Genomic DNA, 26,062 nt, shown 5'->3' with positions numbered 1-26,062 from the left:
TTCATGCGCGGATATCACTGCTCTTACCCACCATGAAATAGTGGCTGTTGACATTGCTTTAAAAGGTTTCACATAGGAAATTAACAATTGATCCTCTCCATCAGGTCTGAACCCCAACATTCTTTGTTCATTAACTCTCATGCAGCTCACCACACAGGCCTTCTTGCAATTTTTAAAAAGTGAATAGAAAATACTATTAGAGATGGGTTTGTCCCTTTCCAGATGTCAAATTAGACTCCGTCTGGGGAGTAAAACCTATCACAAACCTCTAGAGCCCTAACGTTTGAGAAACTTCTAAAAGAGATTAGACAGAGCAAAGTAGCTAATTTCCAGGATATTTGTCTCAAAGAAAGATAAGTATTATCTGACCAGGAGACACACATGTAAAAAACTAAATTGATGTTTCATAAGGAGTCATTCCGAGCTCTGGGTGGCCATCTAAATCGTATTCCTTTCATCGCCCTGGATCACTGCCAATAGCAAAATTATTTACCAAGGAATATTCTGCTGAGACACCTGATCTGTAACAATTTACTGTTCTAGATGACAAGCCTGAATTGAACAACTCAGCAAGGTAATTTGCCACATCTGTCACTGGCACCTCCATGGGATCCAAATTCCTCTCCATGCACCAACTACACCACTTTTCCTCCACACTCCTCTGTATATTTCCTGGTACCTGGTGCCCATGATTCATCCAGCAGATTCTTAGCCTCTCAGGAAAAACCAGCGTGTCTACCAGATCCCCTGAAATTCTTCAAACATGAAGGTTCAAGTTCCCTCCTAGTACTAAAGGATTCTCCTCTCCCTCTAGTCCTTCTAAAAGCTCTGTACACACTGGTCCCACACGGGGAACTTCTACTGCTACTTCATTAACTCAGGAAACCGAACCGTAAAGGTCCAAAACGGTGTTACTCGAATGATGCAGCCGAACCGTTAACAGTACTCTCTGGATCAGTGAGAACGGAGGGAATGCATAACAATTCTCTCCTTCCCAAGTCTGCACACAAGCATCCACTGCCAAGGCTCTGGGGTCTGGCTTCTATATGTAAAACTGTTCTACTTGAAATGTCAATCTTCTGCCAAACAGGTGTATCTGAAAGGGAGTAGGGACCCATAAATTCTGAATCTTTTTGGAAAATACTGGATTCAGCTTCCAGTCGCTGGTGTCCCTCAAGTACCACGAGTTCCAATCTGCTCTCTGGTTCTGCTGACCTGGGATGAACTCTGCCTTCAAGACAATTTTCTGTTCCCAACAAAAATACTACATTTTCTTGACTAGATCTGCAAGTTGTTTTGATCTTTCTCTCCCTAAGCAATTGATATACGATACAGCTGTGAAATAGTCCATCCGGACCAACACCACATTGTTTGCTATAAGAAACTTGAAACTCATCAAAGCATTCAGCCCTGCTAACATCTCCAAACAATTTATGTGTAAGGATTGCTCCTTCCTGGACCATTTCTTGCCAGTCTTTTTACCTAACTTGGCAAAGTAAAAGACAGTAATCGGAGCACCAATAAGGCAGAGACAACATTCAAGAAGAAAAGATTTTTTTAAAAACTCAACCATAAATTAGAGGGGTGAACTAGAAAAAAACACATGTACCTACAATAAAGTTAGTAATGGTTGATAAAGCATGAACATAATTAAAGCACAAAGCAAAGACATAACAATTTCCATGTAAATCATAGTACTTATCTTGTTGAGGAGCAGAATATAAAAGAGGAATATGCTTAGTGACATGGAGCTACATACTGTTTTGAAAGTTCTAAACTGGAATGTTTTCTTTATGCTGTGTTTTATGTTCTTTAAGGGGCTGCATGTTGGGGCAGCAATAAAAAGGTTATGCATAATGGTAGCCTCTGGTCTTGCAATAAAATCATTACAATTCTAAAAGTATCATATGTCATGTAGATATGATGTTAGGGACTGTAAAGCTACACTCAGGTGCTTGTTTACCCCCAGATTGATACCTCACTAGACACTGTAGGTATAAGTGGAGTGAAACTACTTTAGGGTAGATTTCGCCTATAATATGTAATACACTGTAAGTGCCACACACCTTCAGTAAACACCATAGAACTACACGGTGAATGCCTACTCTTATTATAAGGCCGACCAAAGCTCAGTACCAATACTTGAAGCAACCCATCTGCAACAGGCTACGTATGTGCATATACCGGGCTGCGCAAGATGCTAGTGTAACCAGCACAGAGCCTCTTACCCTATCCGTACAGCAGCAGCCTCATCACAATAGACAGAAACTAGTGGTTAGCACTCTCAGTCCATTTAGCAGGAATTTACTGAGTGAGACTTGGATAGTGAGACACTCTCACAGTAAAAGTCCTAGGTAGAAAAATGTGAAAAATCCTGGAGGCTTAAATGGGCAGAATCCATTTTCTACAGGCCTGATTTGGAGTTTGGTGGCACATGAAGATCCTACAATTTCTGGAGGACACTCTAGATATGGAGAGCATTCCACAGGTTGATTTTCCTACACCATAGCGACAGTATTGTAGATAAAATTCATTCGGTAGATTCTACTCTCTATTTAGTTTTCTTCTTTCCTGGAGCTAGCATGTTCGCGGAGTATGTTGATGGCGGCTCATGGGGGATGCCAGATCTGAGCGTATACGAGGAAAAGGTTAACTAAAGTGATTGTTGCGTCCTGATGTTTCCAGACACTAGATGATCTTACTAGCTCCATACATGAGTTAGTTGAAAAGATGAGTTTTTCTCGCAGGTATATCAGAGCCCTTTAAAAATGTACTGATTTGAAAATGTACCATGTTTACTTTTTTAAACCTGAGTGACATGTCAATAACTAAACAAACATTGCCAAAGCCAATACAACTCATTTGCCAATAGTTTGTGTGCGATGAAGTAGAGAATTTTTGTCAATACTTTTAAGATGGCGGCCATGTGGAAAAATTCAATATTTGCAATAGTGGGCTGTCGCATAGTGCCATGCTATGTGTGGGCCCTTTTGAAGGAATAGAAAGTATTGCTTTCTATGAGTTCTACATGGCTGCTGTGATGTGTGATGCAACATGACAGTACAGAACTACATCTATCTTGGAGAGAAAATAAAGAAACAATCTCCATTATTGGCTTTGCCAATTACACCAGAATTTAAAAGCTGGTGTTGGCAAAGCCCGTAGCTGCTACTACCATCGCTCGAGAGAGGAGTGGCAACGGAGGGAGACAAAACAAAAAACACTATGGGGCAAAAAGAAGCACATAGAAGTGCAGCAGGGCAATATCGAGGGCAACACTAAGGCTGCCAGTTGGGGCCTGGCATACCATGGAGAAATACCAGGAGGCATGGCAGAAGGGCAGAGGCGGGAAGAGGGTACCAAGGGATAGGGAGTAGGCCAAGACCAAGACTTGCCCTGCTCAGTTTAAAGGGAGTTGGATCATGTGTAGTGGCCTGAAAGGAACACAACGGGTTTCCAATTAAACATACATTTCATATGTGGGGCTGTCTGACATGATTCCAGAACCATTTGAACAACCTAACTCATGTAGTTCAGAGATTCCGCACTTTAAAGGTTTGTCTGGATCCTAAGCCCAAATTCCAATTTCTCGGTTGCCACTGAGACTCAATGGATACAATGGGTGCTCCGGCCCTCGCTGGTGCCCCTTGCCACCTAAAAATCTTGATCATGACAATCTGTTCATACGATTCACGTCTTTAACATTTGGATTAACTGTGCGTGCTAGTTCATTTCCAATACAAGTGATTGTCCTTTTGCCAACTAGATTTGGGCTAGACTTAGAGCAATACCTGATTCCTTATTAAACTTTGATCAGTTCCCTTCCTCCATTATTGTTAGTCCAATGGTATTCTAAAATTGTTATTTTCTGTGTGAGGTAAAATGTCACTTTTGGGTGATAAGTTTTCAGCTGTCTGTGCTGATACCCACTGAGAAATACCACCCTGAGACGATTGTTGCTATACTACCAGGACAAATGGCAGACTTATTATAATGTGCTTGATGCATAATATTTTTTTTATATAAAACAACAAGGGCACCCGATCGAGTCAGCACGGGACCTCGGTAAACATATTAGAAAAGCAACAGTGGTCCCAAGCACCAAGGAATACAGTCACAAAAAATAAATATAGACACAATGGCACTATATTGAGTAGTGACTTGTCCAGCCGGACAGAGGTCCAATTTTTACTTTAGCAAAGAATATTCTGATTAAATAACTTCAACATTTCCATAGAGGAGGGCACAAGCCTGTACCCAGACATATACAAGTTAACATAAAGTGAAAAAGGTTAGAAAAAAAGACCAGAATTATTAGGCAGAAGCTGTTATTTCCTGTGGATACTTCAATAACAGAAATTCTAGTAAACACCATTACTTGCCAACCTAGGCAGTTAGTACAATACACAGTATATGGTGTTTTTTACAGTCAACGGCGTTTCGATCCCTTTTTTTTGAGTCATAGGGATCATCATCAGGACAAAATGTTGCCTAATTTCTAACAAGCCATGAGAGCCTAAGGAGAAGATAGAGAGAAAAAATCAAGAAGAATACAGTAAAAGGTAATCCAAAAGGTTCTAGAGTGAGCAGCTCTGCGTTAACGTAACCAAGCATACATTATTCAGTTGGCGGAGCTGTTGCTAAAGAAACACATGCTGTGCAAGAAAGTGATCGGCGACAGTGATAAGAGAGTTCTCCATGAAGCTAAGAGGTATTCTGGAAGTGATTCGTACATGCTATAACCGTGGTGACAGAATCATGGTCCTAATGGTGAGCCTACACCGTGAGCGGGCACACTTGTAGGAAAACGCTAGATATAATAATGAGCGTGGTGAACAGGGACGTGTTGTGCACCCGAGCAATGATTCACAGATGAACTATAAATAACAGATGGGAATAGTATGGGTGCTGTACTACCACATTGGTAGCAATCGGGCTACATGAATCAGACCGACTGTCGTGAGAACGAAGCATGCTACAGGCACAGTGAAACTATGTGAATCAGGCCAAATAACATCGGGATACATGCTACGAGCAATAAGAGTGATCGTGAGCGAGTGGGTGATCCAGTGAGAGGAGCTTACCGGAAATTTCCGCTGTGAGTCGCGGCTAGATATAGCAATCTAGGGATGACAGAACCATTAAATTAATAGCCGTTGGGCCAGCTCGGATACATTAGATTAAAAAATATATGGAGGGCGCACGCTTACCCTGGGGGAACTCAAAGGGTGTAGATTTCCTTGAAATTAATTGGGCGGGGAACAGTCTCCTGTAGAGAAACGTATACAAGGAATTAGTGATACTGTCGGGAAAGCATTATTAACGGGGATCAAGGTAAGGGAAGTAAAAGACACTTACCTGCAAAACAGCAGGTAAGGCAGTCCGGTGCGCCAGCGATTCGCTCGGTCGCATGGGGAAGAGCCTGTAACAAGGCGAGGGGGTTAGAGGCTGATAACTAAAGGAAAAGTTACGGTTAAGAGTCATAACGATTTGCAGAGGTCTTCTTACCTTAAGAATAAGCTCGGATATCTTCCTTCGCCGTTGCTGTGGCGGAAGGGATAGCCTAACTATATGAAGGTATGTGATTGGCTAGTTGAGGAATCACATGCCAAGGAAAAAATAGTTGTAGGACTTTGCGGCGGCCATATTGGTAGTGAGTCTCGAAGTGTCCTGGGAGATGGGCAATGTCGGTGAGGTGGGGCAGTGAGGAACATGCAATTAACGTGCAATGACAACCGTGATGAAAAGGAATTTAAGGAACTTGAAAAGTTTCGTTTTAGAAAAACCTACAAAGTATCATACTGAAGAACATAGCTGGCACAGTGATACTGTTAAAACATTAAGTCAAGTTAGTCCAGTCCTCCTGTTGATTCAGTCCTGAATTCAGACTGTCAGTTCGCAGAATCCACTTGAGTTCCTCCTTATTTAGTAATTTCGTGAGGTCACCTCCTCTCGGTGGTAGTGTTACTTGACTGATCACAGTCCATCTCAGATCATTTTCTGTGTGTCCTTTTTCAACAAAATGTTCTACGAGAGGTGCTTTCTCGGTCTTGCACCTAATGCGACTCCGATGCTGTGAAATCCGTAATTTGATTTTCTGCTTGGTCTGTCCCACGTAGATAAGGTCACATGGGCACAGAATTGCATAAACCAAATTACAACTATTACAGTTAGTGAAAGTCTTCAATGCATTCTTTATCTCACCAAACACAAATTCTTTGCCTTCAATACAGAGGTCACATACAACACAACAACCACATTTAGAGTGTCCTTTCAGTGGGGGAAGTGACCTATATCAATAAGGGTAGAACTAGGTGGAGGTGGGAGGGGGAGAGCTGCCCTTACCAGATGGTCTTTCAGATTTTTGCTCCTCTTAAACGCAAATAAGGGTATATCTAGATCTAGATCCCCGGAGTTAAGGACGTGCCAGTTCTTCCTGATACAATTTCGAATTTTGTTGGACACTGGAGAGAATGTGGTGACACACACGAGTTTATCAGATTGCTTTTTTTCTTTGGGTTCAAGAAGCGTTTCCCGTGGACAATACCAGGCCCTTTTCATAGCATTTTTAACTAGGCGGCCTGGATAGCCCCTAGTTTTCAGTTTGTCTGCAAGAGTATTAGCTTCCTTAAAGTAATCCACCTTAAGGAAACAATTGTGTCTCAGTCTTAAAAACTGAGAGTAGGGCAGGCTGTCTTTGAGAGCTCGTGGGTGGCAGCTGTTATAACTAAGGAGGGTATTTCTCTCCGTTGGCTTGCGAAATAGGGAGGTGAATAACAAGCCATCCTTGTGTTGTATACAGAGGTCAAGGAAGGGGATGTCAGTTTTACTGTGGGTCAGTGTAAAGCTGAGCCCATTGCAATTGTTGTTTAACCAGTGTTGGAATAATGGCAGGATTTCAACTGGGCCACCCCAAATCATAAAAACGTCGTCTATATACCGTTTCCATTGTACCACCCCTGAATGGAATGGGTTGGTGGACGACAAAATGGTGTCACATTTCAGCCAGTCCATGTAAAGAATAGCCAGCAATGGAGCAAAAATTGCCCCCATCGAGGTGCCTTTCACCTGCTGGTAGTATTCGTTATCGTACATAAAGAAATTCCGGGTCAGGCAAATTTCTAGCAATTGAATGATAAAAAGGGTGGGTACTGTATAGGGATGCGGTCTGGTGTTAAGAATTCGTTCCATGACAATGAGGGAGTCTTTTTGGGGAATGTTCGTGTAAAGTGACTCTACATCTAGGGTGCATAAGATTTCACTAGCAGGGTCAAAGGGATGATTCTCGATAAGATTGATCATATACATGCTATCACGAACAAAACATTGTGTATTGGGTACAAAATCTTTCAAAAAATGGTTTACATAGTGTCCAAGGGGTTCCAACACAGACCCACAACCAGAGACTATTGGGCGGCCGGGTGGATTTTCAAGCCGCTTGTGTATTTTTGGAAGGGTGTAAATAACCGGGGTTCTGGGGTGATCAGTGTTTAGAAATTTCAATTCATTTTTACTGAGGAATCCAGTTTCAAATGCATCTGTAGTCACCTGTTTTATTAGGTTTTGAAGTTCTCTAGTGGGGTTGGTGTTAAGTCTGCAGTAGTGGTCTGTGTTGGAAACCTGTCTTGACAATTTAAGTTTGTAATTGTCTATGCTTTGCAGCACAATACCACCCCCCTTATCAGCAGGCTTGATATTCAGATCATTTTTGTTACGTAAGGTTGAAATTGCCATTTTTTCATCTAAAGTGATGTTATAAGGGATGAACGTGTGAGGTTTAGCCAGAGAGGTAGTTTCCTTGAGGATGACTTTCTCAAATGTAATTATCTCTTTAGGTATCATAGAAGACGATGGGGAGAAAGTGGAAGGAGGTGTAAAGGGAGAAAGGGCAGCCTTTGGTCGTGCAGGATTTAACTCAAAGAAAGCCAGGAGTCTTATTTTACGGAAAAATTCCATAAGTTCAGACTGGAGGTTCAGGTAGTCAGGATAGACTGTAGGAACAAACGAGAGTCCCTTACTGAGGATGGAAATCTCCTTTGATGAAAGGTCATGTTCTGATAAATAAAATATGGGGATAGTCATATCAGAAAGGGTAGAGTCAGTTACCACTGATAAAACTTGCTCCTCGTTTGTCTTTCTCCTGGGGGATTGTTCCATCTCGCTTGTTGCTTCACCCGGCCTCTTTTGGGTGCCTCCCCACGTCCTCTCCCTAAAAAATGTTGGTTGGTGTTACGGTTGGAAGTACTAAGGCCTTCACAGGAATCGGAATTATCAGAGGAATCTGCTGAGGAGTCGGTAAAGCCAACCACCGTATTCCTACGGTTGTACCTGTCCCAGGGTCTAGGATTTTGAGGGTTCTGATTAAATTGCGCCCTCCATATATTTTTTAATCTATGTATCCGAGCTGGCCCAACGGCTATTAATTTAATGGTTCTGTCATCCCTAGATTGCTATATCTAGCCGCGACTCACAGCGGAAAGTTCCGGTAAGCTCCTCTCACTGGATCACCCACTCGCTCACGATCACTCTTATTGCTCGTAGCATGTATCTCGATGTTATTTGGCCTGATTCACATAGATTCACTGTGCCTGTAGCATGCTTCGTTCTCACGACAGTCGGTCTGATTCATGTAGCCCGATTGCTACCAATGTGGTAGTACAGCACCCATACTATTCCCATCTGTTATTTATAGTTCAGCTGTGAATCATTGCTCGGGTGCACAACACGTCCCTGTTCACCACGCTCATTATTATATCTAGCGTTTTCCTACAAGTGTGCCCTCTCACGGTGTAGGCTCACCATTAGGACCATGATTCTGTCACCACGGTTATAGCATGTACGAATCACTTCCAGAATACCTCTTAGCTTCATGGAGAACTCTCTTATCACTGTCGCTGATCACTTTCTTGCACAGCATGTGTTTCTTTAGCAACAGCTCTGCCAACTGAATAATGTATGCTTGGTTACGTTAACGCAGAGCTGCTCACTCTAGAACCTTTTGGATTACCTTTTACTGTATTCTTCTTGATTTTTTCCCTCTATCTTCTCCTTAGGCTCTCATGGCTTGTTAGAAATTAGGCAACATTTTGTCCTGATGATTATTATTATTATTATTATTATAATTACACTTAATTAAGCGCACAGCTACCCGAAGGTTTCCCGGCGCTAAAGCAAACAGAGGTATACGAGGTGAGGGGAGCATTGGATCAACAGCTTACATATTAAATAACCAAGTCTTGATACCGTTACGGAAAGTCAAAAAACACATTTCAGAGCGTAGCGATAAGGGAAGGGAGTTCCAAAGAGAGGGTGCTAACAGGGAGAATGACCGACCTCCCATTTTAGCTCTCTTGACACGCGGTACTTTGACTTTATTTTGAGTGGAGGACCTAAGTGTGCGAGAGGGAACGTAGTGCTGCACTAAGACAGATAGGTAGTGCGGGGCTTTTCCAGTCAGGATTTTGTGCATAAAACACAAAGCCTTGAATCTAACCCTATTCTCAATACGAAGCCAATGCAGTTTACGCATGTGGGACGAGGTCGATGTTCTAGCAGGAAGGTTACAAATAAGGCGAACAGCCATATTTTGTACCACCTGATACTTCCTAGTTACCTCCTTACAGGCACCCAGGAGTAAGATGTTCCCGTAGTCCAGGCGTGAGATGACAAGAGCCTGGACTACCGTCCTCAGGGTGTCAGCAGGCAGCATCCACGTGATTTTCCTCAGCCACCTGATGATGGTAGTACAGGTGGCGGAGACTTTCACGACGTGCTGCTTGAAGGACAATTGATTGTCAAGGAGGACCCCAAGATTACGAGCAGTCGTAGTCGGGGTAGGGAGAGGACCCATCTCCGGTGGCCAATGTTGTGGGCCCCATAGCGAGATGTCTTGGCCAAACAGAAGCAGTTCTGTTTTGTCCCCATTTAGTTTTAATTTGTGATCAAGCATCCATGCAGATATTTTTCGAAGACCATTTTGGAGAGAAGAAGAGGGAACATTTTTATCGGTGGAGAGTGAGTAGATGACTTGAGTGTCATCGGCGTAAGAGTAAATCGTGAGACCTGCCTGTTCCGCCAAAAAAGCCAGGGGTCTCACATACAAATTAAAAAAGAGGGGACTAAGGATAGACCCTTGGGGAACACCGTGTTTAGAAGGGAAGATTGATGAAGCAGATGTGGGAGAGAACACTTGAAACGTGCGCTCAGAAAGAAAGTTAGCAATCCAGGCCAGGGCGGAACCACCGACACCCACAGATTTCAAGGTGGACAACAGGATGGAGTGGGAGACGGTGTCAAATGCGGCACTCAAATCAAGTAATATGAGCGCCACTGACTCCCCATTGTCCACCTTTAGTCTAATGGATTCCGATACACCAAGAAGAGTGGTTTCAGTGGAAAAGCCCGCCCTGAACCCGGACTGGGAGCCATGAAGAAGATTTAAAGATTCAACGTGAGAGGTAAGTAAAGAATTGACATGTTTCTCCAAGATTTTGGAAAAACAAGAAAGCAAAGAAATAGGGCGGAAGTTCGATGGGATGTTAGGATCTGCATTGGCCTTTTTTAATAATGGAACCACCATAGCATGTTTCCATTCATTGGGAACAATAGCTTCAGTTAAAGATGCGTTCAGAACCTCCAGAATAGTATGAAGTAGAGCTGGATCCAATGAGCTCAGGACTTGTGGGGGCATTGGGTCAAGGGGGGAGCCGGATTTAATATCTTGAAGATACTTTTTTAAAAGCAGAGGAGAAATAGGGTCCCAGACATGCAGAATGGGAGACACGAAAGTGGGACCAAAAGTAATGTTCGGAACGGGGGTACATAAGGTTGGATCAGGACTAGCTGACACAACAGAAGTAGAATTAAAAGTATCATAAATTTTATCAATTTTCTCAACAAAAAAGTTTGCTAGAGCCTCACATTGGACAGTGTCCAGACAGGGGTCTTTAGGTATAGCAGATGCACCTGAGAGCTCTTTAACGATTTTAAACAGGGCCTTAGGTCTATTTTGTGCCGTAAGAATGGTAGAATTGGCAAAGTTGGCTCTGGCGGTGTCACAGGACGAATGATAGGCTTTAAGGGCTACCTTATATTTTAGTTTCTGGTCAGAGTTATACTTGGAACGCCAAATGCGTTCCAATTTTTTACAGTTGGATTTTTCCTGACGAAGAGCATCAGTAAACCACGGTGCTGGTGGGTGATGGATTTGAGGTTTATTTTTTTGAATTGGAAGACAAAAATCCAAAGCTGTTGTCAACCATCCTCTGATGATAGGTAGCTCTTTAGTAGTTATTCTAGAAAGCGGAGGTTTTTCCTTAACAAGAAGGGAGTTAAGTTTATCAATATCTAAACGTTTCCAGTTCCTACTGGCTTTGTGAGGAAGAGCGGGATTCGGGGGTGTAACCATTGCTGTTTTAATTTAGAAATTTACAATAAAGTGGTCCGACCAAATGACTGGTGTTGAGGATTGATAGGAGATGCCAGAGAGATTGGAGATAATGGGGTCTAAAAGATTGCCGGCTTTGTGAGTAGGGTCAGAGTTGTGCAGGTGGAGGTCTAAGGCTGCAAGGTCCTGTAGGAGGCGCGTGGAGACAGCACACAACTCAGAATTAAAATGAATATTTAAGTCGCCGACAATAAGAAAGTTGGTTGATTGCGCCAGAAATGGGGCAATGAATTCAGGGAATGAGGAAGCCCAATTACTAGCAGAGCCCGGCGGACGATAAATCAGCGTGCCAGTTAAGGTGAAATGAGGAGTGAGTAAGAGTTTGAACAAACCTGCCTCACAATTTGGGAGATCAAGATCTTCCCATTTACAAGAGAATTCTCTCTTGAAAATGATAGCTATTCCCCCTCCATCTTTAAGAACCCGGTTTCGCCCAATGTAGGTATAATCATCGGGAAGAGCCATGGCGATGTCAGGGCCAGAGCTATCCGTTAACCAGGTTTCAGTGACAAACATGGCAGCTGGGCTGGCTGTCTCCAAAAGGTCGAAAATATCTCTCTTATGTTTCGCGAGAGAGCGACAGTTGATACTAATAAACTTCCAAATTGGACAGGATTTAGGCAAAGTAAGGGAGGGATTGTTACTTTGAGATGACATGTTCCAAAAGGTGGAAGACATGTAGTCAAAGCTTGAAACGGAGGATTCCAATGAGAGACTGCAGTTTGGGCACAAAATGGGAGCATTGTGACAGTTAAAAATAGCATTCGAGGAACAAAAAGGCCCCCGCAGCTGCAGTAAGGCAGCACGGGAGTAGGTGACATGATCATGAGCAGAGGGACCAGGCCCTGGGCCCGTGCAGGCGCGGACGGGCGCAGACGGGCTTGACTCTGGCGCAACTCCGGCGCGCCTTCGTCGCGCCCGCTGCGCTTGTCCGCTGCGCTGACGCATTAGGGCCGTCTATATAGGCGGAGCCGCCAGTGATGGGAGGAGTCAGGAGGGCGGGATAGGGGAAAGTGATTTAAAATATACAAGTAACCGCTCGCCGCTTGTATTCAGCGGGACGGTCCAAACACAAAGCTGCTCGCAGTCAACAGCAGAGATCTTCAAAAGTTAAAAGTAAGCAATTGGCACTCAGCGCGCAGTCACCTCAGCCCTCTGCCACAGGGCTCCGGTTTACTCGCGAGGCAAAAAAGGGTGGAGCCTATATAGGCGGAGCCGCCAGTGATGGGAGGAGTCAGGAGGGCGGGATAGGGGAAAGTGATTTAAAATATACAAGTAACCGCTCGCCGCTTGTATTCAGCGGGACGGTCCAAACACAAAGCTGCTCGCAGTCAACAGCAGAGATCTTCAAAAGTTAAAAGTAAGCAATTGGCACTCAGCGCGCAGTCACCTCAGCCCTCTGCCACAGGGCTCCGGTTTACTCGCGAGGCAAAAAAGGGCGGAGCCTATATAGGCGGAGCCGCCAATGATGGGAGGAGTCAGGAGGGCGGGATAGGGGAAAGTGATTTAAAATATACAAGTAACCGCTCGCCGCTTGTATTCAGCGGGACGGTCCAAACACAAAGCTGCTCGCAGTCAACAGCAGAGATCTTCAAAAGTTAAAAGTAAGCAATTGGCACTCAGCGCGCAGTCACCTCAGCCCTCTGCCCCAGGGCTCCGGTTTACTCGCGAGGCAAAAAAGGGCGGAGCCTATATAGGCGGAGCCGCCAATGATGGGAGGAGTCAGGAGGGCGGGATAGGGGAAAGTGATTTAAAATATACAAGTAACCGCTCGCCGCTTGTATTCAGCGGGACGGTCCAAACACAAAGCTGCTCGCAGTCAACAGCAGAGATCTTCAAAAGTTAAAAGTAAGCAATTGGCACTCAGCGCGCAGTCACCTCAGCCCTCTGCCACAGGGCTCCGGTTTACAGGAGCCCTGTGATGATCCCTATGACTCAAAAAAAAGGGATCGAAACGCCGTCGACTGTAAAAAACACCATATACTGTGTATTGTACTAACTGCCTAGGTTGGCAAGTAATGGTGTTTACTAGAATTTCTGTTATTGAAGTATCCACAGGAAATAACAGCTTCTGCCTAATAATTCTGGTCTATTTTTCTAACCTTTTTCACTTTATGTTAAATTGTATATGTCTGGGTACAGGCTTGTGCCCTCCTCTATGGAAATGTTGAAGTTATTTAATCAGAATTTTCTTTGCTAAAGTAAAAATTGGACCTCTGTCCGGCTGGACAAGTCACTACTCAATATAGTGCCATTGTGTCTATATTTATTTTTTGTGACTGTATTCCTTGGTGCTTGGGACCACTGTTGTTTTTCTATTATGATGCATAATATTGGCATCTTTAATTCCATTGACCTGGAGTAGCACTCTTTCCTTTTCATACTGGGTATGGCCAGGATACTAGAATTATGCAACTGCAGTATTTTTCACATTATTATATATTTGCTGCACTTGTCACATAATCCATCGTCTCCTACATAATTTTCAAATTTTAACAATGTTTTTCTAGCTCAAACGCATCCAAAGTTACAAAAAACTCTACTGCATGTGTTGCTGTGCAGAGGCAGGCCTTTGGTCGAGTAGAGGGAGATCTACTTTCTGTTATTTATTTATTTTATTTAGCTAGTTTCTATATATTAATACATTTAAACATTTGTCCATGAAGTGTAAACGTGTAAAAATGACCAACTAATGTGGTAATGCTGCTTTAAAATGTGCTGCATTATGCCACATAATTTGCCCTTTGCTGCGGCACAATTTAGTCCATCCTGTCGCATAATTCTAGTTGCCGTGTGTATACGACTGATAGGTCTACATGCGTGGCAGATTACTTGGCGTTATAATGGTGTAAGTGGTTCTGAGTGGAAATAGGAGAGGGGATTCTGAACAAAGTACAGATAAGTGCACTGGGTTCTTGTGTGTTTTAGGTATCCAATATTATTTGTTTATTATAACTTTAAAACTAGTTAATAAGCGAATAACCTTAAATCAGAAATCAAATGTACAAATCATTTTACCATCACCTTTTCATTAAGAAACATTTGGGCATATGCATCAAAATTCGGTAAAACAAGTCCTTATTAGCGAAAAATAAGGAATCGCTAATAAGGAGTCGCATACCGCGATGCATCAACAGGTTCGGTATTAAATTCTGAATCGCAAAAAATCGTTAAATAATTCGGAAAACACGTTAGCGAGACTCCAAATCAAAGAATAGCAAATACCGAATTAGCAAATACCGAATCTGTAAATGCGAGTTCGGTATTAGCGAATTCGCTAAAAAAAATACGTCGCATCGGAAGCAGGTTGATGACATCACAAGCAGGAAGTAACACAGCCCATGCTTCATTCAGTGCCCTGAGGAGCTCAGAGGAGGAGGCAGAGCACAGGAGCTGACGAGTGAGACAGTGATAGCACAAACCAGCTATTTCACAGACATCCAGCATGGAGAAGGATGCACCCCAGGACAAGGACACGCCCAGGAAGAGAAAGCGAAAGTGTTCAGACAAAGAACTTGAACTACTCATCGAGGGGGTGAGCAGCAAACATCATAGGCTTTTTGGCAAGCTGTCCCTAAAGGTGCCTGAGGCAGAGAAGCGCAAAATCTGGCTGCGCATCAAGGAGAGAGTAAATGATGTAGGAGTCACCCACCGCAGCATAGACGATCTGAAGAAGAGGTGGTATGACCTCAGGAAGAGGGTAAAGGAGAGGATTGCAGAAAGGGTGAAGGATGCAGCTGGCACAGGAGGCGGAACATCCAGCGTCACACCAAACACAGCCCTCGAGGACCTCGTTGAGGCTACCATTGAGCCAGAAGCTGTTGTGGGGATCACCCAATTGGACACTTCCGGCGCTGCAGCAGGGGGAGATGCTAAGATACATGCCAGTGCAGATATGCAGCGTGTTGTCAACCCCTGCCCATTTCCCCAGGCCAAACACAGTGCATATGTAGCCGTGCCTAACGCATATCCCCTCACCAGAGTGTTGCATAATGGGAGTTGTAGTCATATCATGAAAGAGTGCATGTCTGACCCCTGATGTTAATGAAATGAAACCAGCAGCACAGTGCCAAATGTCAGTCCAAATATGTCCTTTATGTAGATAAAAGTATGCAAAACAGATATATCATGACAAAATAATAAAAATGCACTGTTTCACACACAGATGCATCACCCCTTGATTCAGATGACAGCGGACGCCTCGTCATCTCTGAAACCTCAGTGGTGACCGATGCTGAGATCCCGCAGGGACGTGAACCCACAACACCACCATCACCAACGCCACAACCATCACCACCAACACCACCACCACCACGGCGGACAACCCCACCACCACCACCACGGCATACAACCTCACCACCACCAACACCGCAGACAACTACACAAAGCCGCAGGGTAAATGTCCCCTCCCTGCAGGTGATGGAGACAGAGCAGAGGCCAGCAGCCACAAATGTTCAACGGCAGACAGTCGTTACTCCGACCGCCCAAACACCAGCACGTGTCCGAGTCCGACAGCGGGCCCGGCCCCTCGGTAGAGCAACAGAGAGATCTGATGATCAAACACACGGATACAGAGTGGTTGAGACACGGATGCTGCGTGTCCAGCGCCTGCAGGGGAGACACATGGGTGCTATTACCATTAACATTTCCAAATTGACAAACAAAATTGGCACCATGACTGACGCTGTGCGTGAGATGACCACAGCCGTTGCTGAGGGCAACAGAGACATTAAACTGTGCCTGCAGTAACTCACATGTGCTGTCAGTGCAGGCCAACAGAACGAGCGCCGGAGGCATCAGCAGAACATGCTCCGTTCCAATGCCTCCATTAGGGCCATCACTAAGCTGTGCAACAGCACAGCTGTGCTTTCACGCAGATCTGTGTCCCTGCAGGTCGACTTGGGCCATTATTGCGGAGATGTGGCAAAGTCCTTAGAAAGAGTGACCACTGCAGTGGAGCATCTGCAGTCTGGGACTTACAGTGCCAGCAGTTTGGGAGGGGAGGAGGGGAGTGAGGCTGCTTCAAGCGTGAGCAGCATCTCTGTGCCGGAGGCCAGCGAGAGGAGGCGCAGTGCGCGCAGCTCCACAGCCACTGAAACACATCGCGACGCTGTGGAGGAGTCACGAGATAGGAGGCTGGGGGTACGTGGCAAGAGCAAATAGCCATGTTCCATTGGCTCCCTGGCCATGGTGACGTAACCATGGGCCAACTATACTGCCACATGATACACCCATGATGACAACGAACATGTATCCCATTATTTTTTTGATTCTGCGTCATGTTGGCGTCTCATTTATATGCACCTGACAGGTGCTCATGTGCATTAAAATATTTGCAAACAAGATGATGTTGTGATGGCTCATTCATACCTGTCTCAGAAGTGATGTCGTGTGATGTATGTCCACCTCCTTTGGCCTTCAGCTGTGTTAGGCACGTGTGCCTGTTGGTGTTGGGGGGGGTTGCTCTGCACGTAAGTCGTCCTCTCCGTCCACCTCTATTGGTATCCCCCTTCTTGTGGCAATGTTGTGCAGCATGGCGCAGACTGCTATAATCTGATGAACAACAACAAGATGGCCAGATAGATTAGTACACTAAATTCTCACCACACCTAGCCAATAATCCTAAGTGGGCAAACTTTTCATTCAGTACTTTTTTTTAACTTATTTCATAGTTTTTTCAAAAAACATTTCAATATATCCAGACATGATACATACACAAATAGTGACATTCACATATAACACCATAATAAAAATATGTTGTTGTTTATCAAATTAGAGTGGTCTAGGCCAGGTAGCAAATAGACCCAAGCCTTCCTTGGTCCCACCGACTGCTATAATCCGGCAGCAGGTCACTGGGTCATACTGCAAGGTACCGCCTGTCTTGTGTAGTATCCGGAAGTGACTCTTGAGGATGGCAAAGGTTCGCTCTACCACATTCCTGGTGCTGATGTGTGCTGTGTTGTAGCGCTGCTCCTAAGGTGTTGCAGGGTTGAGGTAGGGAGTGAGGAGATATTCACGCAAGGCATAGGCGCTGTCACCTGCAGGGTGGGGAGGAAAGGGTTAGCTGCACGAATACATTTACATATGTGAGGATGGAGTTAATTTTGAGGCATTTATATGTACCTAGTAAGTGTCCCTCTCCAAATTCACCATTGATCAGACGCCTGTGGATGCCACTGTGTCTGAATATGTATGCGTCGTGTGTGTTCCTGGAAATTGGGCTACGATGTCCATTATGATGTGCTTGGCATTGCACACAACCTGCACGTTGATGGAATGATATGACTTCCGGTTGCGGAAGATGTATTCGTTGGCTGAGGGGGGACAGATGGGGACATGGGTGCAGTCAACGCATCCTATCACATGGGGAAATTGTGCCACCTGGTATAACTCCTGTTTGGTGCGGTTCAACTGCTGTGGGGTTGTGGGGAAGGTGATGTGGTGATGTATCAATGTCAGCATGGCATCTAGGAATTTGTGGAAGAAGCGTGAAAGTGCACTTTGCGACACGCCTCCGGCTTCTGCTATGACTCCCTGGAAGCTTCCTGACGCCAGCATGTGCCGGCTGCATAGGACCTGGACATGGGCTGGGATGGCGTTGGTCCTACGGGTCTGGTGCTGCAGTAGTGGTTCCAGGTCGGCAATGAGGTGCATGATCATAGCCCGGTTCAGCCTGTACTTGTCGTAGATCAGTTTCTCTGTCTGGCCCAGCAATGTGATGCGCACCGCGAAGACCCTGTCCTGGATCATCCTCCTGCGCTGTGCAAGAGCGTTGATTCTCCTCCTCCTAGCAAGCAAGTAGGGGGCAGCCATTTTGGTAGACATACAGGGTCTCCAGAGGCATATTTGAAGGGTTTCTGATTATCTGCACCTGTGTTTCTTTTTTTTTCCTTCCAATGACTTTACCTCCAGTTTGTAATTCCCCTTATTTTGCTCATGCAAAATAGCGATTTTGGGCATTTTCGGTATTTGCGAGTTTTGATGCATTTCATTGCGATTCATTAATAGCGATTTGGTATTTCCGGAGGCTGATTTCTTTCTCGGTATTACCGATTGGCTAATTTGCGATTCGTTAATTTACCGCTGGGGTTATTTGGCGATTCTTTAATTTTTAAGGATTTTGGGTTGATGAATTGCATTTTCAGATTTTGCGTTCGGTATCGGCCTGTTTTACCGAAACGCGAATTTACCGGGAGGTATTTTGCTTGATGCATCCGCCAGAGTGTGGGTTCCCAAGAAGTACATATAATACATTACATTTGAGATGTTCTGGCTTTCACAACAGTTCCCACAGATAACATGTCCTAGATGCAAAGATATGCTTCAGGGAGCTGGTACTGGCTTTTTAAAACAAGCATTGAAAATGCAACAGGTCTCGCCTTTGGTTAAGTTAAAGCCATTTGCTTTGCTAATGGTATTTTATAGCAAAGCAAATGGCTTTAACTTAATAAAAGGCTAGACCTTTTTTTGTTAGGCACAGGGAGATTACGTGATTTGCACAGAATCACAGGATGTTGAGCGTCGTTGCAGAGACTTGAACCTGGTTCATCACCTCCGAGGTCGATAGCTCGAAATTGTACGGCTACATCCTCTCCCCAGAAGTGAGGGATTTAGATCATGGTGAGGAGAGAGCTAGGCGGACCGTCTGTTAGAGTCCACTTTTCACAAAACGTTATCGTGTAGAATGCGCTCAAACACATATCTATAAGTCTTCCTCCTTGGGATTTTAAACATACATGAGGAGTTTCAGGGGCCCTGCTATGCCACTGGCATATTTATAATTGCTTGTTTCGAAGTCACATTGAACCACGATGGCAAGGTTGCAGTTCTGTGAGTCTGCCATAAAGGGCTTTGATAACGTGATTGCATTGAACGCGATCAGACGTATTGGGGTCAGTTGATGCATCTCCCCGGGATATTAAGTGAGCAGTGAATCTGCTAAGAGTGGTTTTAAAGAGCTAAGAGCACAGTAAGGTGGAAGATATGGGGACGGTTAAGTGATGCCAGCTTCCCCCAAGAACGGAATCATGGAGAGCGCGATTGGACGTATTGAGGTCCGTTAGTTACACTTAGTCTCCGGCCTCGGTAATGCAGCCGCCCCCTCCAATGTTGTCTCTCCCATATGCATGTGAAGTGGCCGGGAGCTGTCACGGATTGCACCCCTACAACGAAACCACGGCATGTCTTTCTTGGGCCGGCTCGCATGTGTGTTACTAAGGAGGAGAGATTGCAGCTCCCCACAAAGGGCCGCATAGGTGCCCGAGGGCCAGTCCGACCATGTGTTTCACCCCACCCGTGTCCAAAGCTTTCGGGTGGCTTCCTCCGGAGCGGAGACCGCGAGTCATGGCGCCCACCAGCGATGTCATGGGCGCCACTGAAGACGTAGCGGACCAGGTACCTGCGAGGAGGGCCGAAAATGCCACGAAGGAGTGGTATGGGGTAGAGGTGAACTAATGAACCTTGTAGACTGGGCCCTCTTATATGAAATATCAGGGGATGGGGATATATTCTTTATGCTACAAATGAGATATCTTTTTCACACCATTCTTTTATGCTTGCTAATTTTTGTTTTTATATTTGTCCTGTGGATGTCGCAGACTTATTTTCTCTCCTTCAGACGCCTTTCATCCAATAGATAATAAGGAGATATCTGCTGAAAACAAAGGCGAAGGAGCTACATTAAAACCACGATGAACGTGTTTGTCAACATCGGTGTCATTCTTCAGATTTTTGCACAACTTGGCCTCAACTTTTTTCTTTAATCAGAAGAATTTTACAGCTCCCTGCTCTGTTAAGTGCTGTGTAGGCTTTTAGTGGCACCAGTACCACAAGTGACAAGGCTTTTCACGAATGACACTTAGCATTCTGTTACTTTACCTTTTCCTCGTTATAAATATGAGCTAAAAATCAATCCTGCACGGGAGCTGTAGTCTGAAAAGCCAGGAATGGCTGAAAATATTGCACGTCGTACGGGCCCACATAGCATCTATAAAGTTACCAGGTAAACTGGACTCGACCGTTTTGAGTTGGGGGGGTTAACCCTGACATCTGTTAGCTTGCAGTTATGATGGTAGTGCATTTTATTGTGGGTGCCCGAGATGAATATGCAAAATTCTTATGGGTGTCCTCCTTTGGTTACTCACGAGAGTGGAAATTCAGTCATAAAGGGCTTTTATTAAGAAGGGGGGTCTCAATAAGATCCTCCTTAAACTGTTGCTTCCTCTGCTCTTTCCTGTAACACACTCTCCCATGCCATTCTAAACTCGCATTCCGTAATCCATTCCAAACTGTTCCATTTCTCACCAGGTACAGCACCCTGGCAAGCTACATATTTTCAGGGTACAGTTGCAGCTGTAAATAGTGGGTTTGTAGAACTAAATGTACACATTGTGATTCACACACCTGGGTCTGCTGAGTATATTGTGGTTGCAATAATGGGCTGGTGTGTAGTGGAGTGATATGGCAAAGTCCCAGATGCACTGCCTGTGTTTGAAGAGGGTCTGCATATTGTATACTGGATGCTAAAGCTGAGTTTTGTCATTGAAATGTTGGGTCTGCACAGTGTACTAAGGGTGACAGTTTGTAGAGTGTACTGTGGAAGACACATCTGCAGTGTGTTGTCTTTTCCAGCCTTTGTATGTAGTGTATTGGGAGTGACGAAGCAGTGTGTGTGCGCATTAGGTGACTGGAGTTTGCACAGTTGACTGTGCACAAGGTATTGTATATCGTGGCTGTGTGTGCAGTGGCTGTCAGAGTACTGTGTGTTAGCTGGCCCTGTGATGTTCTGATAGTGACAATTTTCTGTACAGTAGCACCATGGGTGATAGATAACTTGGCATAGTCTATTGTGAATGACAATTGAACTTATTGGGAATGACCACTTTTACGGATGACCAGAGTTGAGTGTTCAGTGTACCTTAGCTGTATCTGATAAATAAGTGTACTACAGGTGGCAGAGGTGTGCTTTGGAATGTGGGTGACATTCCTAGCTGAGCACAGTGAACTGATAGCTGTGATGAACATGCATAATGTACTGCGAGTGAAAGAAGTAGGTCTGTCTGTATTGTGAGTTATCAGTCATAGAAACAGCCCGCTGCATTGCAGGTGACGGTTGGGTGCGCATTGTGCTTTTTTGATAGTTGACTGAAGAGAGTGTATTGTGGGTGACATCTGAGTGACGTCCCCAGAGCATTGCCTCGCATTCGTTTGGTTTTGAAACCTTCCATGCAAGTTTGTAGGGATGAGTAGGGTAACCTCTGTAAGTCTGTAGGTGTTTGTCCTCTACATACAGCGCAGCAGGGTCCTCATACCCTGCTGTGCTGTATGCACAGGACAAACACCCACGGACTTATAGAGGTTACCCCACTCATCCCTGAAAACATAACAGTTCTATTGTAGAACTGTGCTGTGAAGCCACACCTAAACACATACACTCTTCAATCTTGCCTAAGAACCTAGTAAGTCACCGTCGGTCAGGCGCTCTTTCCGCTAAGGGCAGACATGGGAGGCCCTGTGCCAGACATCACACAGGCCTGGAAACAAGACACGAATCCCGAGGAGCAGCGGACAACGAGAGGGCCTGACAGTCCGTCTATGGCAGACTCGGCTCCGCTTACACATACGGGGACAAGGAAGAGACGCAGCCCCTCCTCAGAGGGGCAAACCCGCCCCGGGTTCACAAAGGGTGTTCTCTGGGAGCCCATCACAGGGTGGGACGGCCATTTTAGAACACACAAAGAGCTCCAGAGTTGATTCCCCGAGTGGGGCTTCTGGTTACACTTAGTCACCGGCCTCGGTAATGCAGCTGCCCCCTCCATTGTCGTCTCTCCTATCTGCATGTGAAGCAGCCGGGAGCTGTCACGGATCGCACCCCTACAACGAAACCACAGCATGTCTTTCTTGGGCCGCCTCACGTGTGTGTTACTAAGGAGGAGAGATTGCAGCTCCCCACAAAGGGCTGCATAGGTGCCCGAGGGCCAGTCCGACCATTGTGAAACAGGAGGGCCACTCGCCCTACCCACAACTCTGTCTTCTGCTGCCACGCACGGGGAGCTCACCGCCATTCAGCGTGCTGGGAGAGCCGAACCGGCGCGAGCGTTGTTTGTCACACGCAAATCATCGCCCCGATGCGTGTGTCTCAAGCCTCGCTTTACGAACAGCGGCCAGGTTTTCAGTGCAAAAAGAGGTTTGTGCATCACTTCCGTTTGAAAGAAAGTGAAACAAGCACGGTCAGCTTTCACTTTCGTCACGCAAATTACTGCCCCGATGTGTGTGTCTCAAGCCTCGCTTTATGAACAGCGGCCAGGTTTTCAGTTCAAAAAGAGGTTTGTGCATCACTTCCGTTTGAAAGAAAGTGAAACAAGCACAGTCAACTTTCACTTCCGTGCTTCGTGAAAGCTTTCTTGTCTTTATGGGGCCAACATGGCCCCATAAAGATAAGAAAGCTTTTACGACGAACGTAAATCAGGCGAGCCCGTCCAAGTTGGACGGCTCTAAAAGAGAAACGTGTACGTCACTGCAAGCTCTTTTCCAATGGTTGACCACCGTTTAGCATAAACGGTGACGCCCGCCAATGGGAAAGAGGGATGGGGCTTAAAGCCCACTAGTGAAAGCTTCCTCAAAACATAAAATCTCGCCAGCGAGACTGCGCATGTGCGCAGCCTACGCTAGCCGAGACCTAAAAAGGACATTAGTGAGTGTGTGCTACCTTGAATGCAAGAACATGAAGCCCATAACTCTGATGTTCTGGCACATATGACTGATGGACTATTTCCTACTGGGAAATACATTAAATTCTTCTGTAACTCTTTTCTGACTATTGTGGCTGTAATATGTTTTTCGACTAATCTTAAAGACTCTCCACTAGTCTAAACTAGGCAGTGTTTAAGTTGAGCTGTTGGTTTCCGGTGCTCAGAACTGGCACTTACTTGCCATCACCACACTCTGCCATATGGTGGCGCTCCTCAGCTAATTTAGAGCTGAGCAGAACAACTGTTGTTTATTAATACAATATACATTAAAACATACTAATACCTGCCATTCCTTTAGCTTTGGGGATCTGAAATAATCTGAACTGTCGCACTTGCAGGTTAGAGAGAAAGTTAGTAGTTGTGTTGGTGCTATCATTGGCAGCGATTACAGGGCAATGGGTGGTGGAAGCTGCAGTGGCCTCCTGGTCAGGGCCCTGGCGCTTATTATTTTACAAATTAAGCACTGAAACTAGGGAACCTGGAGAAGGATTTAGCTACCCTAAAGTATTGCGCATCCTGCTCATTCCCTCAGTCTCATTCTCATCTCGTATGTGTCGGCCTTCTTGACAGGATAGTCTTACATGAGTATCCTGGTTCCCATCACCTTGGACCTCCCACCATATCTACACATCCCTGGCCACCATGTGAGCCTTTCTCTGTCACTGCACTGTACACAGGGCTGCATTCTGAGCAGATATAATCTTTTTTTCACCCGCTTTGCATTCTTTTTTTTCCTTTTATACAAGCAAGTTCTAAAAGTGGCTGTTTGTGTAAAACAATGGCCTTGATATTCAGGGGACTTTTTCCTGGTGCTGGGGGCCATTGTGAGTTTTCCTTGCTTCGCGCAGTGGACCAAGGCAGGCACTCCCAGTGACGGTCATCCTGCTCTCAATGGGTTGGGGTCAGAGCTGATGTGACCTGGAAGCACAGTGACAGAGGGCCGTAGGGTCAGGGACATTTTAAGAATTATGGGGGCCCTGGGCCAGACGTATTTTGGGGATCCCTTCTCAAAAGATCTTTGTATTTTTGATCCAGTTTCAGTTCTTTCATGTCCTTCTTGGCCAGGTCACTGACAGTGCATAGGCACTCTGGTTCAAATTCTAAATGTGTTTACATATAATATTCAAATATAGTGAAGAGTGTTTTCAATAACGTGATGGCTCACTAATACTACTACAAATAATTTCTGTGACATATGAAGGTTCTGTTTTGATCTAAAAGGAACTTTTGTATGGGTGTTGCATGAAACACAAAAGCAACATTTCTCTGCAAAGTGTGACTCTCACACATCACCCACATTAAAATAAATTAAAGGAAAACCATATTTGAAACAATCTGTTTAAGAATTATTCAAGGTCATTAGAGCATGACTCTCTGCAGGGCAGAGCTGGCTCTATCAGGGGGCTCCAGAAAGGCTGGGGCCCTGGACCAGAGCCCACTTTGCCCATGCCTTAAAACGTCTCTTTGTAGGGTCAAGGGTCTGTGTGCCCGGAGGAAGCTGAGGCTCAGCTTCCAGAAACCCTCTGAGTCTACTGACGCTAAATGAAAAAGGGGAACCGCAAGATTGGCAGGAGCACTGACAATTTATAGGAGCATTCAAGTTTCACCAAACTAAAAATGAAGCCATCGCTATGACTTAAACAAACCCTGTAGACAATATCATCGTAAATGAACTGGCAGCCACACGATTCTAGAGATAGGCAGAGCTCACAAACCTGCCCCACACTATGACACTGTCCACATATATATAGTTGTTTATATAGCTTACAGTTAAGCACATTAAATTATGTTTTGCATAAACACTAGCTCCAGAAAGTGCAAGAACCATCTGATTTGGTTTTGGAGGCCAGCACTTCACCTGCTCTACATTTCCAATGTTAATTAAGGCCTCTCCTTTGTAAAAAGATATAGCTTTGGCTAGTTGTCTAATTTGAAAGTGGGTGATTAAGGGCAGAGTCTGGCCGTGACCAGGATGGCTGGTTCCCACTCGCACTACCCTGGCACTGAGTTTCTCAAAACTGCATCCCTGGGCAGTCAACCAGCCTGGCAATCTGGAGTCAGAATGGTGGACTCTGGGGGTACCTTGATATGATCTGAATTAGCTCTGCTGAGGGTATGGCCTGCGGGACCGATGCAGCCACTCATGCAGTAGGCCGACACTGTGGACTGGGGCTCGAGACCACGCCCATGCTGGATAACCATGGAGGAACCGAAGCCTCAATAGCAAGGAACCTGTCAGGGGCTGCTACCCGCCCCGACTCACTGTAAGCACTTCAGCGCATTTCCCCTGCAAAGACGCCCTAACATCCACTGCAGGTGCCGGGGCCGGTGCAACCATGCATTCCAAAGGACCGCACCGTGGGCAGGAGCACAGGAAAAGGCAGTGCCCACACTGACAGCAGTCCGACCAGAATGGAGTAACGGAGGTCGGGAATGGAGGACCCTGTCGCACACACACAACACCGGCCCCCTCGACTCAAGTTTGTGCATAAGTGTCTTCCCTCAGTGGCTGGGTTTGAGTGCTAATGGGCCAGGCCCTGCCCCAAGATGACAAGGTGCCCTAGGCAGAACCGTTTCCAAGGCCTGCGCCTCCTTAACACCCGGCCCAGAGCTTGTTGATGCTCGCTTTGCCCACAGGCAGGGACAACAGCTTCACAGGGAGGCAGTTGACAACAGCTTGGGCAGTGGGAGTGCTACTGGCTGAATGATGACACATTTCCCTAGAATTGATGGCGCACCCAGACTGAGAGTCAGGCACTGTCCCTCACCTGTGGAACTCTACCCTGCATCAGAGAGTGATCCCTTACCTGCAGAACGTTGTCCTTTGGGCAGCCATGTATCTGAGAAGCTTACATCGAGCACTCTA

The 26,062-nt window shown here is 45.5% G+C and overlaps 1 long non-coding RNA gene across 1 annotated transcript in view; it reads right to left on the bottom strand.

Annotated features, from left to right (window-relative positions):
• The window catches only part of LOC144761654 (uncharacterized), a 61,908-nt gene that overhangs the window by 619 nt on the left and 35,227 nt on the right, over window positions 1-26,062 (bottom strand). The window contains exon 2 of the long non-coding RNA XR_013595832.1: window positions 16,817-16,999. This is a non-coding gene — a long non-coding RNA (uncharacterized LOC144761654). The remainder of the gene's footprint in view (window positions 1-16,816; window positions 17,000-26,062) is intronic.

Source organism: Lissotriton helveticus, chromosome 6 (genome assembly GCF_964261635.1).
Source record: "Lissotriton helveticus chromosome 6, aLisHel1.1, whole genome shotgun sequence".
NCBI lineage: Eukaryota > Metazoa > Chordata > Amphibia > Caudata > Salamandridae > Lissotriton > Lissotriton helveticus.
This window is presented reverse-complemented; position numbering and strand designations above follow the sequence as displayed.